General features: G+C 47.9%; 1 protein-coding gene across 1 annotated transcript in view; it reads right to left on the bottom strand.

The window, feature by feature from the left end:
• The window catches only part of ACAN (aggrecan), a 67,133-nt gene extending 52,667 nt beyond the window's left edge, over nt 1-14,466 (bottom strand). Inside the window, exon 1 of the mRNA XM_079127529.1 lies at nt 14,418-14,466. The gene's annotated coding sequence lies outside the window, so the exon portion shown is untranslated. The remainder of the gene's footprint in view (nt 1-14,417) is intronic.
• Nucleotides 14,467-15,412: the final 946 nt, after the last annotated feature.

Raw genomic sequence — 15,412 nt, 5'->3', positions numbered from 1 at the left:
GGATCCTCACTCACATTGACCTCACATGAAATCTACCTTCCCTGATTTTAAAAAGAGAGTGATCATTTTCCCCCCTGAAGTGGTGGTCAAATACACATAACATAAAATTTACCACCTTAATCATTTTTAAGTGTACAGTTTAATGGCCTTACACTGCTGAGTCTCCGTCACCACCATCCATCTCCAGAACTCTTTTCATCTTGCAAAACTGGAATTTTGTATCCCTTAAACAATCACCCCAGCTCACCCCTCCCAGCTCCTGGCAACCACCCTTCTTCTTTCTGTCTCCATGAATTTGACTAGTATTTCTCTCTGAGCAGGGAAATCAATAGCACTCTCCAACACAGTAGCTAGATATCTCCATGTGTGATTCCAACTGGACAGTGTCCAGGTTTTTTTTTTTTTTTTTTTTCTGGAGTGCTTTATATATTCAAGGAAGCCCTCACATGCACGGAGCTCTCCCAGGGGCCAAGTTGCTGTTAGCATCCTCCTCTGCAAGGGATGTTTTGCATGCTCCACAGACAAGCTGTGTCTTCCTGGGGATTGGTTTTAAAGTCCTCGAGAAACCAAGTATGATAGAAATTTCCCTTGAAAACCTCCTAGGAAAGTGCTGTGTTGGAGGCCCCCATGCTATCTCCCAATGAGTCCAACACAGCCATCTTCCTTCCATTACTGTATTGGACTATTATTTCTTTTTTCTTTTTTTTTAAATTTATTTTTATTGTAAACGAATGGGATACATGTTGTTTCTGTTTGTACATGGAGTAACAGCATACCATTTGCATATTCATACATTTACATAATGATGTTTGATTCATTCTGTTATTTTTTCCTCCCCCCCTCCCACCTCTCTTTTCCCTCTATACAGTCCCTCCTTCCTCCATTCTTGCCCCCCTCCCACCCCCCATTACATGTCATCATCTGCTTATCAGTGAGATCATTCGTCTTTTGGATTTTTGAGATTGACTTATCTCACTTAACATGATATTCTCCAATTTCATCCATTTGCCTGCAAATGCCATAATTTTATTATTCTTTATGGCTGAGTAATATTCCATTGTATATATATACCACAGTTTTTTTTATCCATTCATCAATTGAAGAGCATCTAGGTTGGTTCCATAGTCTGGCTATTGTGAATTGAGCCGCTATGAACATTGATGTGGCTGTATCTCTGTAGTGTGCTGCTTTTAAGTCCTTTGGGTCCAAGTAGCAGATGAATTAGCTGGGTGGTTTTGAGGGCCACACATTGTCTAAAAAATACATGTCATCAAACACCAGGCATATGCTTGGTGCCTCAAGATGCTCACACTATGAGAAGAACCAGGGAGCTGGGGCACCTCTGAGTAGCAGATTTGGGAGTCTTGTCTCTGGCTTACAGGAGACACGTGCCCAACAGGAGGAGCACCTGCACAGTTTCTCATTAAAACATTCTGTCTCCATAATACCACACTGCACAGTAGCTGAGCCTCAGACACATTTGAACTTGGTGGTAGCTGCTGTGTTGATTTTTCTTGATGGAAAAATTCAGTCAGAGCTGCATTATCAGCAGCAGGACTGGGACAAAGAGCTAGTTCTCTCTGCATCACACCGATGAGGTGTTTTCACTGCAGAGGGAAAAACTTATTCTTCCTTTTGTATTCTTCACTCTGTCCTATAAAGAGCCTGACACATAGAATATTCAAGTAGGGAAAATTGTACTGACTCCAAAACATGTTCATGCTATGTCATTTAAGCATCAGAAGCAAACTGCAAAATCAGATGTAGAATGCAATTCTATTTTATTTGTGTATATATCTATTCATGGAAAAGAAAAATAGAAATTTAACTATCTTTGGGTGGTAAATTTAGAGTCAATTTTAATTTTTCCATCTGAGTGTTTGTATTTCCTGAACTTTCTACCATGTCCTTTATTATTTTTTTTAAAGGAAAAACATTTCTAAAAATAAAGATTTTGATTTTATATCCTTTAAAAAAATCGACATTCAAGACAATCACAGGAGAAAATATATTCCAGCCCCAGCAGGTTATCTGGAGAACTCGGGTTTAGGTGTCAAAGACATTGAACTCCCCAATGACTGAGGTGGCAGCCAGAGGTGGGGGGTGGTGTCCAGGGAGAAAGAGGGTCTCAGTAGGGGAGGGAGCAAGCTCTCTATGTGTTGAAACTCTTGGGAATTTGCTGGGAAAAGAAATTGCTTGTCACAGAGTTTAACTGATTCTGGGCTCAGGATCTTTTCAGTTCATAGCACTGTCTCCTGATAATGACCTTGATCCTGAGCTAAAGAATGCACCTGAGTGTAAGAATAAACAGGGTTTTCTGTGCACACCTGACTGGTGGACCAGAGAGCCAAGACCTCCTTGCTTCTTCCTCTTTTTTTTTTTTTTTTTTTTTTTCCCATCATATAGAACTGGGGTGAAGATGAGGAAATTCACCTGTCTCTGAGCATAGTGCATGGAATAGACAGGAACCACAAACCTGGGAATCAGTTGGTCATGAGTTCATATCCTGGCTCTACCATTTACCAGCTATACTTCAGCTTCGTCATCTATCAACTGGGAATAGTTGGATCTACTTCTAGAATTCTCCCAACCTCAGTGAGTGAGGAGTATGCACTTGGGGAGCTCAGCTCAGATCATACAGGGGTGTTTCCATCCCTCCTTATTTAGTCTCTCATTGGCATTAAGGCACCCATGGATGGGGAGTATGTCAGTGGTTTAATCTGTCTCTTTGGATGGAACTTCCTTTCAATCTCTTGGATGAAGCACAGGCCTGAAACACAGTAGCAACTCAGTAAAGATATGTTGAATTGTGTCTTCTTCAAAAAGGTACATGGAAGTCCATATCAGTCACTATGAACATGAATCTATTTGAAATAGGGTCTTTGCATATGTAATCAAGAGGTCCTTGGGATGAACCCTTAATCCAATGTTACCAATGTCCTTTTCTATTTTTAATTTTTTGGTGCTGGGGATTGAATCCAGGAGTGCCTTACCACTGAGTTACATCCGCAGTCCTTTTTATTTTTTATTTTGAGATAGGACCTTGCTAAGTTGTCCGAGCTGGACTCAAACTTGTGATCCTCCTGCCTCAGTCTCCCTAAGTCACTAGGATTACAGGTGTGCACTACCTGGCTCTGATGTCCTTTGAAGAGGGGAAGACAGCCATGAGAAAACAGGGGAGAACCCAAGTGACACAGAGACAGAGTCTGGAGTGATGTAGCTGGGAGCCAGGGAGCACCGAGGACTGACGGCTACCACCAGAAACTGGGAAGGGGATGGGAAGGATTCTCCCTACAGGATCAGAAGGAGCATGACCCAGCTGACAACTTGATTTTGAACTTCTAGCTCCTAGAACTGTGGGACAATCAATTTCTGATGTTTTAAGCCATTTAGTTTGTAGTCCTTTCCACAGCTACCCTAGGAAATGAACGTATTAAAGAAGGAGATGCCCCAATCTCACTTGGTAGCCAACCTCTCAGGATCACTTAAATTTCTCTGGAAAGTTTCTCTCTTTCTTTCTTTCTTTCTTTCTTTCTTTCTTTCTTTCTTTCTTTCTTTCTTTCTTTCTTTCTTTCTTTCTTTCTTTCTTTCTTTCTTTCTTTCTTTCTTTCTTTCTTTCTTTCTATCTTTCCTTCTTTCTTTCTTTGTTCCAGTGTTAGAGATCAAACCTAGGACCTCACATGTACTAGGCAAGTGCTCTACCACTGAGTTACATCCCCAGCCCAAGTTATTTATTACATTTAATCTGAATCTCTCTGCTGCCTTTCTTTTCTCAGTGGAGACAACTTTGATCCCTTGGGATTGTTCTTGATGATCTTTCTAGAGCTTTCTCATCCACTCTTCTATGGGAACCCACATCTGTGTGACTTTCTTGGTCTCACTCCCTGACCTTCAGGCTATCATAGGAACTTGGCTTCCCTGCTCTTCCCTAATGCTTCCACACTAGGTCCTAATCTAGATTCTACCTTTTATTAAAGAAAACTCCAGAAGTGAAAGTGTCCTCAAGGTAGTCCTTCTGGGCTCAATGCCTCTTTTGTTCTGTAACTGGCTCAGAATCAATAAAGGTTCCTGGGGGACATTTAGGATTCTCCATTTCCCAGTTCTGGGAGAAGATGATGGTGGGCAGAGGGGAAGATCTGCAGAGCCAGAGGCAGTTCCCAGTTCTGCACCAGCCCCTCACTCCCCATAAGACTCTTGATAACACAACACAACTGGCTAGCAGAGGGAAATTCTTAGCAACCCATTCTTTGTAGTGCAACATCTGTAGTGCAGTCCCAAGAGAATTGTTGAAGGAGTGGGTATAATCAGGGCAGAATGGTAAAGTTGCAAAGGTTATGCGCTGCATAATTTCAGGGGTCACTATTCACATGACTGTGATGGAACAGAATCCCGGGAGTTATGCAATGTGGAGGCTCTGGGTAAACAAGGCCTGCTGCAGTTTCCAGGCCTATCAGGAGCCAGACCTGGATTTCTTCATCTGTTCTGTCCTCAGTTAGTTTCAAAGGGGTGGAGAACCCCCTTTTTCTTGCTGTCCTGAGGTCCCTTCCTTCCTAAGATGGTAAGACTATATTAAGAGCATAAGTGGGCCAGAAAGCAGCTGAGGATTTACTCTTTGAACCCAAGGAAGCAGTTACAGCTAGACATGTTCATTTGAGAAAATGTTAGGTTCTGCAATACCAGGAATCAGACTGGGGCTATTCATGATTAATAACACTGCTGTTTTGGGAACAGTTGCCCTGTGTGAAGTACATTATCTCATTTCATCCTGCAACAAACCTATAGGGTGAGTGTCATATACCCAACTCACAGATCAGGAAACTGAGGTAGAGCAGTACTAATCAACTCTGTTGCACTCCTGGATAAGAAGCCAAACTGAACCCGGAATCTACTCCTGAAAGACAATGGCTTCAAGAATTCTTTTGTGAACTTCTCTCAGGGAGAGAGCTGGGAATAAAAATGAAGAGTCTCCATTACAGTTGAAAAAATACAAGATGGACCTGGGAGGACCCATGGGGGGCGGAGCCTAAGGAAGGATGCAGATGAGACTAGGGGTGCAATGTCACCCCTTATGGGCAGTGAGAAGAACTGCCTTTTGAGGTCTATGACATCATGAAGATTCTGAGTTACACGCAGCCAGGGAAACCATGTCTTATTCTCCATTCTATTCTTAGCCTGCTTCCTATCACAGTGCAGAAGGTGCTGGGACCCTGCAGTCCAGAAGATGGGAAGGCCATTAGATGAGAGATGGTGCATGCTGGGTAACCAGTGATAGAATTTGTTAGGGGATAACAGCCTAAAAATAAAAACCGATTCCTGAAAGCAGCTGCTGCTCCCGTGATGTTGGAGTCATTTACTGCAAAGGGAAGCGGGGAAGACTGCTAAGGGATTGGCATGTGGAGGCGGCCTTCCCTTCCTCAGCTCCATCCTGGCGCTCCCCACTGTGGGAAGAACATGGACTGGCCCGCAGGGTGGCCATTCTGACTGTGCAGATTCCCTGAGCCATGGCCAGGGTGGGACATATTCTTCTCTGGGTCTTGGTTTTCTCATCTATGTCAAGAACAGAGTTTACCATATCACTGGTTTTGAAGAAACATAAAACTAGGTTGTTCTGATAGAATGGTACAGGGTCTCTTTCCACCCACCTCTGTGGCCCCCTTTCCCTATCTGTACTCTGTGGGACACAGTTTGAAAAGCAAAGGACTGAAGTTATTTGTCTGACCAACAAATGACTGGGGCTGGGATGGGGGCAGACAGCTACCAAAGGAACCAACCAGAAATTTCCAGTTAGTGATGAGCTGTGAAAAATTCAGTAAGAGGTGACCAGAGGGAGTTTGCCTTCTTTAAATGGGCGGTCAGAAAAAGGCTTCCTGGAGCAAGGGATATTTGAACCTGAATGACCAGAATGAGTCATGTACAGCCAAGTGGGGAGAACATTCAGACAGGGAAAAGGGGCAAAGATCCTGAGGTTGGAAGGAAGCAGAAGGGGAGTGAAAGGAGGGGAGATGGAGTCACAGGAGCTGATGGGATAGGTAGGCACACCAGCTCCTGTGGGCCAAGGAGGGGGAGTGGCTTGACTGTAAGAATGACAGGGTCATCTCTGAGGTCCTCTGAGAGTTTCTGCAATCTCCCAGGTGCTGAGGAGGAATATGCAAATAACCTTGATGGATTGCTGCCTGCATCTAAGGGTGAATTGTTCCACACAGTACTTGTACCATTTTCCAACCACTCAACATTGCCAGAGGCTTATCTGGTGGATACAAGAAAGAGTCCTGATGACCTGGGGACCCACTGAGATGGCAGGTGGAGCTCCCAAGAGGAGGACAGATGTGAGGCCCGGAGGGTTCTGGGAAGCTGAAGCTCTAACCCAGGGCTACAAAAACCCACCCATCCCCATCCCAGCCTGTCTCTCAGGAACGGGTATTCAGCTATCCAAGTAATCAGGCCCTCGGTGATTGGAGGACCTTCTGCTAAAACATCAACAAAATAAATCACAGCGGAAGCTGGTGTGGGGTAGTTAGGAAACAAGTGGGAACCAGAACCAGGCTGCTCCAGGAGGAACTGATGGCCTGAGGAAGGAGCAAAGACCCTGGCTGGGTCTTATGGGCCTGGGGGTGGGGATGAAGCCCATGGATAGAGTGTTGAGGACAGGAGACAAAGACAAGTGCTAGACAGGCACCTGCTCAACTCCAGGGGCCACCCCTCACCCTCCCCAGAGACTTTCTGGAGACTGGTGTCCCCTGAGGCCACCCAAGGAGCAAGTGGAGCATGCAGGGTTGGGTCTTCGACTCACATGCAATAAGAGGGGCGGCCAGGCTTGGATGGAAACTGTCCTGTGGCAGGACCCTGCTGAGGGGGTGGGTCCTCACCCTAGCATAATACACGGGAAGCTCCACCTCTTTGAATCCAGGGGGAAAAAAAGGAAAAAGGAACCAAAATGAGTATCCCACACGGCCGAGCTTTAAATAGAAGGTTGCTGGTGTGAAAAGAGGTTGGGCACAGCCACCCCGAGGGTAGCGAAGGCTTGCTGGGTCACTGCATTTGAGATGGAGGATTTTAAGCCCCCCTGGTGGATCTCTCCCTTCTCTGGGGTTGCCCCTTGAGTCCTGGTGCAGCTGCCTCATTCCTGCCACAGGATCAGACCTGGCTGCTTGCCTAGATCAGCATATCTCTAGACTGAGTCCCTCAATCTGCTATAGAAAAAAAGAGCTCCCTGGTCACATTCTGTGTGAGAAACTTGGTGGAGATTTCCAGCCAATCAGCATATGGAAAGGACTCATTTGATTTTGTCTAACTCTGCATTTCCTTGGGGGATGAGACCCTTTATGTGTGCAATGCCTATTGCTGTTCTTGGAAGGTATTTTCTGTAGAAGTCACTTTGAGGAACCCTGGCCTAAATCTTAGGACAAATATACTTTAATCCAAGGTCAAGAACAGCTATGTTATGGAAGCAGGGGCCCTATCTCAGGCATGAGATAGGAGAGAGGGAAGCAAATCTTGACTGTCTCACTCTACTAACTGGAGGCAAAGGCTGTAGTCCTGTCTGCAGGGAGTAGGGGGAAAGTGACCCCAAGACACAGGACTGGAGGGAATGGCTTAGAACCCAGAAGGAATTGTTTTGGGCTTTAAACTGGGGGTCCAAAATCAGATCACCTTGGAATTAACAGGGGGTGATTTTGAAAAACACGATTCCCCACACCGATCCCCTATCCCACTGATGCAGACTCTCTTGGGAGCACTTTGGGATCCAGGCACCTAGCAGAACCTCAGATATTGCTAATTCTAGGACTGAAATCTACTTCCTGGTCACCAGGTCACCATTTCTTATAATATCCCTTATGTTCCTGAGGCATCCTAAGATCCAGCTGTTCCCTGGAGCCATCTGGATGTGCAGGTAGAAGTGAGAGGCTGTGGGGGTAGGGTAGGGAGGAAGTAAGTGGGGGAAGGTCAGAATTTTGCTGGGGAAAATTCCCCTACAGATGAGCAGGGTGACACCTGGGACAAGGAAGTCAGGTTCTCGAAGGGAGATGAGAGGCTGGGATTCCCCTTGCTTGGACACTTCTCTTATGAAAGACTTTCTTCTCCAAAGTGGCCCTGGAACTAGTGAGGACATAGAGGGCAGAGCCAGAAGGTGGCCCAAGGGTGGACAATGGGTGCCTCAGGACTGAATATGTCCATGGTTGGGTTCTGATCGGATGGCACCATGTTTCTGTGATCTGCCACCTCCTCTTACTGGTTTGCATGTGGCCTGCAGTAAGAGGGAGGGGCCCCAGAAACCAGAGTTGAAGCCACAGCTCAGCCCGCCTCCAAGCACCCTTTTCTCTCTGGGATGCCCTCTCTCTAGATGCATAATGGAGAAGGCACTGTGTGATCCTGAGTCCCTTTCTGTTCTAATGTTTTATGATTCTATAAAATGGAGGCCTAGGAAAGCTTGGTGACATACCAAAATGTAGACAGATGCTCAGGGATCCTGGTGACCTACTACACTCCACCCCTTTGGCTAGTGGCTTTCAGTGAGGGCTTAGTTTATTGTAACTCCATTTCACAGATGTGAAAATGGAGGTATTCAGTAATGTGTCTGCAGTGAGATATTTCTGTGTTCCTGATCTATTTAATCCTCTTTTTAGTAGTAACTGGACTTTTTGCAGTTCTGTATTCCCCCTTCCTTCCACCTCCCACTCCCCACAAGGACCAAGCTTTGGGGCTATCACACAATTGCTGTATTTTCAGTGCCCTCTAGAGGGCGCCTCTGCTCAGAGCGGTATCAAGATCCAGGACTTGGTGGAAACCACAGGTCTGGTTTCTTTGGGTCTGTGACCCAGCAAAGGATTGCCCAAGAGGGTATTGTCAGTCCTTTCCTTGTCAAGAACGGAAAAGAATTTAGAGTGCAATGGTCTGTTCGTTCGTTCGTTCATTCATTCATTCATTCATTCATTCATTCATTCATTCATTCAAACTATTCTGTTGTGTGTGCCTGCCATTGGGTTAGGTACAGCACACAGAAGATACAAAAGGTCTTTGCTTTGGTTTCCAGACACCCCCACCAGGAACCATCATGGATAGTAGGTTTACAATTGATCTTGATCTGGAAGAGTGGGCCTCAGTGTCTCCATTTGGCAAATACTGAAGGAGAGGCTCAGAGAGGTAAAGCAATTTCCTGACTGGCATGCAGACACCCAGTGCTCGGTTCCCATGACTCCAGCTCCAGTGCACACACTGGATACATCCAGCTTCTCACTCCTTGCTGGGAGCTGTGTGTAGGGGAGGTGCTGACAGAGCCCACTCCCCTCCCCCCCAAGTAGAAGGCATCACTATGGCAACCCTGCCCCAAACAGCAACCTTCTTTGACTTCGAGATCACATGTCCCCACTTGCTGATGCTGTAATTTTCCATAGCAGGACCTTGCAAAGCTCAAAGATAATAATAACAGCTGCTTTTTAAAATTGTCTGTCTACTTTGTGCCAGGTTCACTATTTGCTTTATCTTTAACTCCCACAACTTCCCCACAAGTCCATTTCACAGATGCAGAAACAAGTTCAGAGAGGATAAGTGCATTGCCCAAGGGCACACAGCCAGGATTTTAGCCTAGATCTAAACTGCCAGAGCCCAAGTTCTTTCTACTTTATCTCTGTGGCCCTGCCTTCTTTCCCCCTTTCCATTTGTTGCCTGTTCTTTACTTCCTGTCAAATCATTCCTTTTTCTTTCCCATCCCCAGTCTTCCTGCACACAGTTGGGTGTGGCCTGACTTGATGACAGAAGGAAGTTCTGGAGCAGTTTCTCAGTTTGGCACTGCTGACATTTGGGGTTGAATGATTCTCTGCTGCGTGTGTATGTGTGTGCACGTGCGCGTGTGCTTTGTGTTTTGTGTTACAAAACATTGTAAGATGCTTAGTAGCATTCCTGGCTTTTCTCCATGGCAAGGAGTAGCATCCTTCTCTTCTTTGGTGATAACAAAAAAAAAAAAAAAAAAAAAAAAAATGTCTCCGGACATGGCCTAATGAGAGCAAAAGTACTCTCAGTTAAAAACCACTGCTTTGTAGAAATAAGAGATCGAGGTCAAGTTGATAACAGCTCTCCCGCTTTAGACTTCCAGGAGGCAGGGGGCAAGAAGAGAGGATTGATTTATTCACAGCTGTGTTATCCATACTTAATATAGTGCTGAGCACACAGCAAGTACTATGACAGAAGGATAGATGGAAGGATGGATGGGTGGTTGGGCTCTGTGGACTTGGCATGTTCTGGGACTGAAGGTCTGGGTTCCTCCTGTACAGATCCTCACTAATTTGCTCTGGCCTGGGGTATAGCCCTTCCCCTCTCTGGAGCCCGGGTTCCTTTTGTGATCTCTTAAGTGAGGGTCATCACAGGCCCCAAAGACCCTGGGCATCTGTGGTCTGGGGACAGCCAGAGACAAGGGGGCTGAAGAAGGACTGTCCCCAGGTCAGATAGTGCAAACCTGCCTACTCCTGTCTTTCTCTTTCGTCTTCTCACCCCTCGAGTCAAATCCATTCTAGAGACAGGCAAACCTTACCCACAATATTGACCCTACTCAGGAGACATGGCTCCTTTTTTTGGGTGGATGTCTTAAAAGGAAAAACATGTAACCTCAAAGGTAACCAAATATCCAAATCGTGATGCCCAGCATCACACACCCCAAATCCACCTATTCATGAGTTTAACAAAAAGCTTCTTTAGGATACACTGTAAGGCTATTGAGAGGGAGTGAAGTCGCCTCTCATACGCCCCAGCCAGCCCGCAGGGCCCGCCCTCTCTCACACACACACACACACACACACACACACACACACACACACACACACATAGCTGCTTACAAGGAGGCTCTGAATTTTTAAAAGTAAACTCAACCATTTCCGTTCTTGCCCTGGATTCAACTTTTGAAAAAAGGAACCGTTTACCGGTTTCCTACCAATTCCCCTCTCTCTGGTCCTCCTCCTGCCTGTACTCCAGCTCCTGCATTCCGTCTCCAGCCCTACCCTGCCTGCCCTAGAGTCCCTCATCTGCAGACATCTTCTCTAACCTGTCCGGGGGTCCAGACCCCTTCACAGGGGTGGGGTGTCCTGTTGGGATCTGGGGGATGGGAGCAGCCATCCCCAAAGGAAATAGCCCCCTTTGCCCTAGGGTACAGGGCTTCCGTGTGGAAGGAGACAGCAGTGCTGCTCCCATCTGGACCCAGAGCATGGGTCAGGGACCGCAGAAGAGGAACACTCCTGTCTCCAACAAGCGCTTCCTCTTTCAGGTGCCTTCCTCAGGACAGACATCGCCCTGTCCTCTCCCCTGTTCCATTGGTAAGCAGGGCTGTCCCCCACACCCTGCTTCCTTTCTGACTCTGGGTCTTTTTTCTTGAACCTGTCTAAGGCCCCCACTTCAGCCTCCACCTCTAGCTGCCTTTGCTCCTGGACACCTAGGGTTCAGGGCAGGCATTGGTTAGCTGCAGCAGGCCAGGAGGATGAGGCAGGGATTTCTCAGAGAAAGAAACATCTTTGCCACTGATGTCTTTCAAAGTTTCTCAACCACATCTTAGAGTAAGAAACATTATACAAACATCAAATTTGTATATATTTGCATATATACATGCACACGATGAATACTTGTACTCTCATAGAGAGCTGCAGAATATTTAACAGAAATAAAAATTTTCGGAAACAATACTTACCCTTAACTACATGGGAGGCACTGTAAGATTATTCTTTCTCATTCCATTAAAGCCCCCACTAAATTGGTGTCACAGTCTGCAGTTGGACAAATCCTGTGCTAGTTGTTCCTACAGACAGACTAAAAGTGACACTCCAAGCAGACCCCTATGGGTCTCTTTTGGCTCAGTTGAGGTCCCCTAGTGCCCATCAGAAGTGTCTTGGGGGATCTTTTTCTAGAAGGCATTTAAAATGAACTCATGCTAAAAGTTGGGACATGCAGTCTCTAAGACAGAAGAGTCAGAACTTGGAACCATCCTGACTTTACGGCTTATAACCTCAAGGGGGCCGCGGAGCTGGCAGAGAAGAGGAATTGGGGGCATGGACAAGGTGCCCACATTATGTCTTTTCATCTTCACAAAAATCCACTTCTGGAGTTTTTACCCCTTTTGAGAAAAAAGGAAACAGCCTCAAGGAGGCTCAGGAATCTCATCAAAGTCATGTAGCTGGTAAGTGGCTGTGCTGGGATTCAAACCCAGGTCTGTCTTGCAAGTCCCACACATGGTTCTTCCCCACCATCTCAGATGGGAGCTCTCTCTTGAAGCTTCGCTCTAGCTGGGGAGTGAGTACACAAGGATGGAGAATACATCACCTTGTCCCACAGGGGTCAGGGGTAGCCTGGGATAGGAGTGTGTGCATGGGATGGTAAGCTGGGCAGGATGTGTGCCTGTGGGTGAGGGGGCTTCCAAACATTAAGAATCCCAATGCAAGTATAATTAATTAAATATGATTTTCCATGGAAAAATTTAGGAAAGGCAAATTACTTAATATTAAAATTAATTATAATAGCCTTGAGTGGTTACTGAGTGCTTGCTTTGTGGTGGACACTTTGCTAAGCCCTTTGCTTGAGTCATCTCAGCCACTGTTTACTCTGTACCCACCATGAGCTAGTACTGAGCACAGAGCCTGGTATCTGGTGACTCTCAGAAGACGTTATGGAATGAATGGACATGACATCCTGGCATTAGGAACCACACACAAACATTCCTAAATTAACCGTAACGTGAGGAATTCCAGCATCTCTGAAAGATATCTTCTTCCATTGGGCCAGTCCTTCATCTAAAACATTTTAAACTAGGGAGATCTTTTGCATATATACATGCACACGATGAATACTTTATATTTTTTTCTTATAGGTTATCGTATAGGTTTTTCTTATAGAAAACACCCCGCACTTCACCACTCACTCCTACCCCTATCAAGCCTTGGTCATTGCTTCCCCATTGCCCTCCGGATTTGAGGCAATTTCTTCCTGGGTTCAGTGATTGACAGGTGAGCACTCTGCATCTGTCTTCACACTGTCTGCTGAACTGCCTTGCCTAGGGCACATGGGGCACTCTCACTGCTCCTTGTCCATGGTTACCCAGAAGGCAAGGAAGAGAGATGAGGATTAGCATTTAGACTTCTGGACTCTCAAATCAGGAGGAGGGACTGGCTATGGTCTCAGAAAACTTATTTTGTGCTCCTGTCTCTTTTCCTCTGTCACAGTGTGACCTTTGGAAAGTCATTGCACCTTTCTGGGTTCCTTTCCCTTATCATGAGACGAGGTGGGTGTGTTTCCAAGGTCCAGAGTTCTCCCAAACTGTCAGACATCTTCCCACTGCAACACCCAGCACCCAGAAACAGCACATTAACCCAATTTAGCTTTGCGATTCCCTTTTTCCTCCTGGAAGCCACCCCCACAGAACTGGAATTTACACATCAATCAAAATGCAGGGACCTGAGCTGCTTAATGGTGAAATCCTAGTGGAATCCCTCCTGTCAGAAGCCAGCTCCTGATTGGAGAGATGATGATGGAAAAGTTTGGGTTGGATCCTGTCTCCCACCGGGAGATATCCCTCCACCCCCACAGCTTGTACTGGCCTAGAACATGGGTTCAACCCACATATTGACAACCTCCTACTCAACCCTAGTACTGGAAAGGGCTCCTGCTTCACTATTGTTGACTTTATTTGCAGAGTAACCCAGAGATGAAAAAGCTGTCCCTGGTCCCTTCTTAGTGAACAGATGCAAGTTCAGAGCACTGTTTTCCTCTCCCTTACAGAGAGTAGCCCTGTTCCAGATTCTGCCAATCTCTTCCCAACCTCTTCTTCACCTCTCACTTCTTCACTTCTTCACTGTGGTCCCTGCAGTAAGCTAAGTGGTTAAGAAATGAAGCCTATGGGTTCTCTCGACCTCTGTTCTGGCACCTCTACACACCTAACATGCTGCCGACATCATTTAGTGGATTCCCTGGCCACCAGACCAAGGAGGCCTCCGCCTTCCCAGCTGACAGAGCGCAGGCCAAGGCTCAGGATATGCACCGCTCCAACAGCTCCAAAGAGGCACAGCAGGCATTTGAACCCATGTCTTCTTGACTCTAAAGCTGCTACTCTGTTAACTACACATCAGTATATCCTTTCAGATTCTAGGACTTGAAAACGCAAGGGGAGTTGGCAGCAAAGTCTCCCTTGTTCGTTACTTAATCCCGGACACTAGGAGACAGGCGCCCCTTCTCATGTGTTTCTTAGCCCCATTCACTGTGAGTGGGCAAGAGCGAGAAAGTTTGCTCAACTCTACTGCGGATGCAGTTGGTGATGTCGGGAGCCTCCGGTACACACACATTCAGTGGGGAGACCGAGGCAGCGCAGCCTCAGCGCAGAGGCGCGCAACCTCAGCATCGCTCCCGGACGCACAGAGAGAACCTTTCTCTGGAGGGAAGGAGACAGTTACCTTGAAGAGTTGGACTTCCTCCTCCAAGAACTTCAGTCTTGTACACCTGGAGAGGCAGCCGGGGACTCCTGAGGCCAGGAGGCCTGGGTCTCGCTGCGCAGCTGAGGAGACACTCGGCACGGGCGCTTGCGCACCCCTCCTCCTGCTGGCGTGCTGTCCGCAGGTCCCCTCGGGCGGTGGCCGCAGCGGCAGCGGCTGGGTTGCGGAGTCCGGGCTGATCGGGAGAAGGGACACACAGAAAGGCGCCCGGAGCCCCTTAGCACCCGCGTCAGATGCAGGCAGGCGAGGGTACGGAGAGAGAGAGAAAGAGACCTTGAGCAGTGCGGTGCGCGTCCTCAGCTCTGCGAGCCCCCTCTAGAACCGCGGGGAGGTAGGTGGGCGGGCGGGCAGGCGGGCATGGCGCGCGGTGACACATACATAGGGGCGGGCGGGGGAGGGGAGGGCACTCCAGGGGTGAGGGGCGGGAGGGGGAGAGCGCAAAGGGAAGCCCCACCCCCGGGGGGCCGAGGGGCGGCCACCAGGGGAGGGGAAGGCAGAGGCGTCTGGAGCGCGCTGGACCCCGGCTCCAGACTGGCGCGCTGCTGTGGAAGCCGCTCGGCGCGCAGGGCGCGAGAGGAGCGCTGCCCGCGGTGGCGCGGACCCGGCATCTCCGAGGCCCGCGGGAGGAAGACGGCGCGGGAAGCGCTGGAGGGCCGCGTCTGCATTGCGGTCGGCAGCTCCGCAGTCGGAGGGGCCCCGGAAAGCTGCACCCGCAGAGCCGCACCGAGCGTCCGGGTGCGGTGGCTAGAGCTGCCGACTGGGTTTCCCCAGCAGAACGCGGTCGGGGAGGGCGCCGGCCCCTGCTCTCGGGCTGCAATTTAAAAGACCCTTTACAGAGGAACTGGCTGAAAGTTTTGGGACTGGGGCATACGGGTATGGCAGGAGAGGGCTGAGAGAGGAGGTAAGGAAGCAGCAGGAAGGTGTACCAGGGCAAAACGCTGAGTGAGTCTTTTAAA

Source organism: Sciurus vulgaris, assembly GCF_902686455.1.
Source record: "Sciurus vulgaris genome assembly, chromosome: 2".
Classification (NCBI taxonomy): domain Eukaryota; kingdom Metazoa; phylum Chordata; class Mammalia; order Rodentia; family Sciuridae; genus Sciurus; species Sciurus vulgaris.
This window is presented reverse-complemented; position numbering and strand designations above follow the sequence as displayed.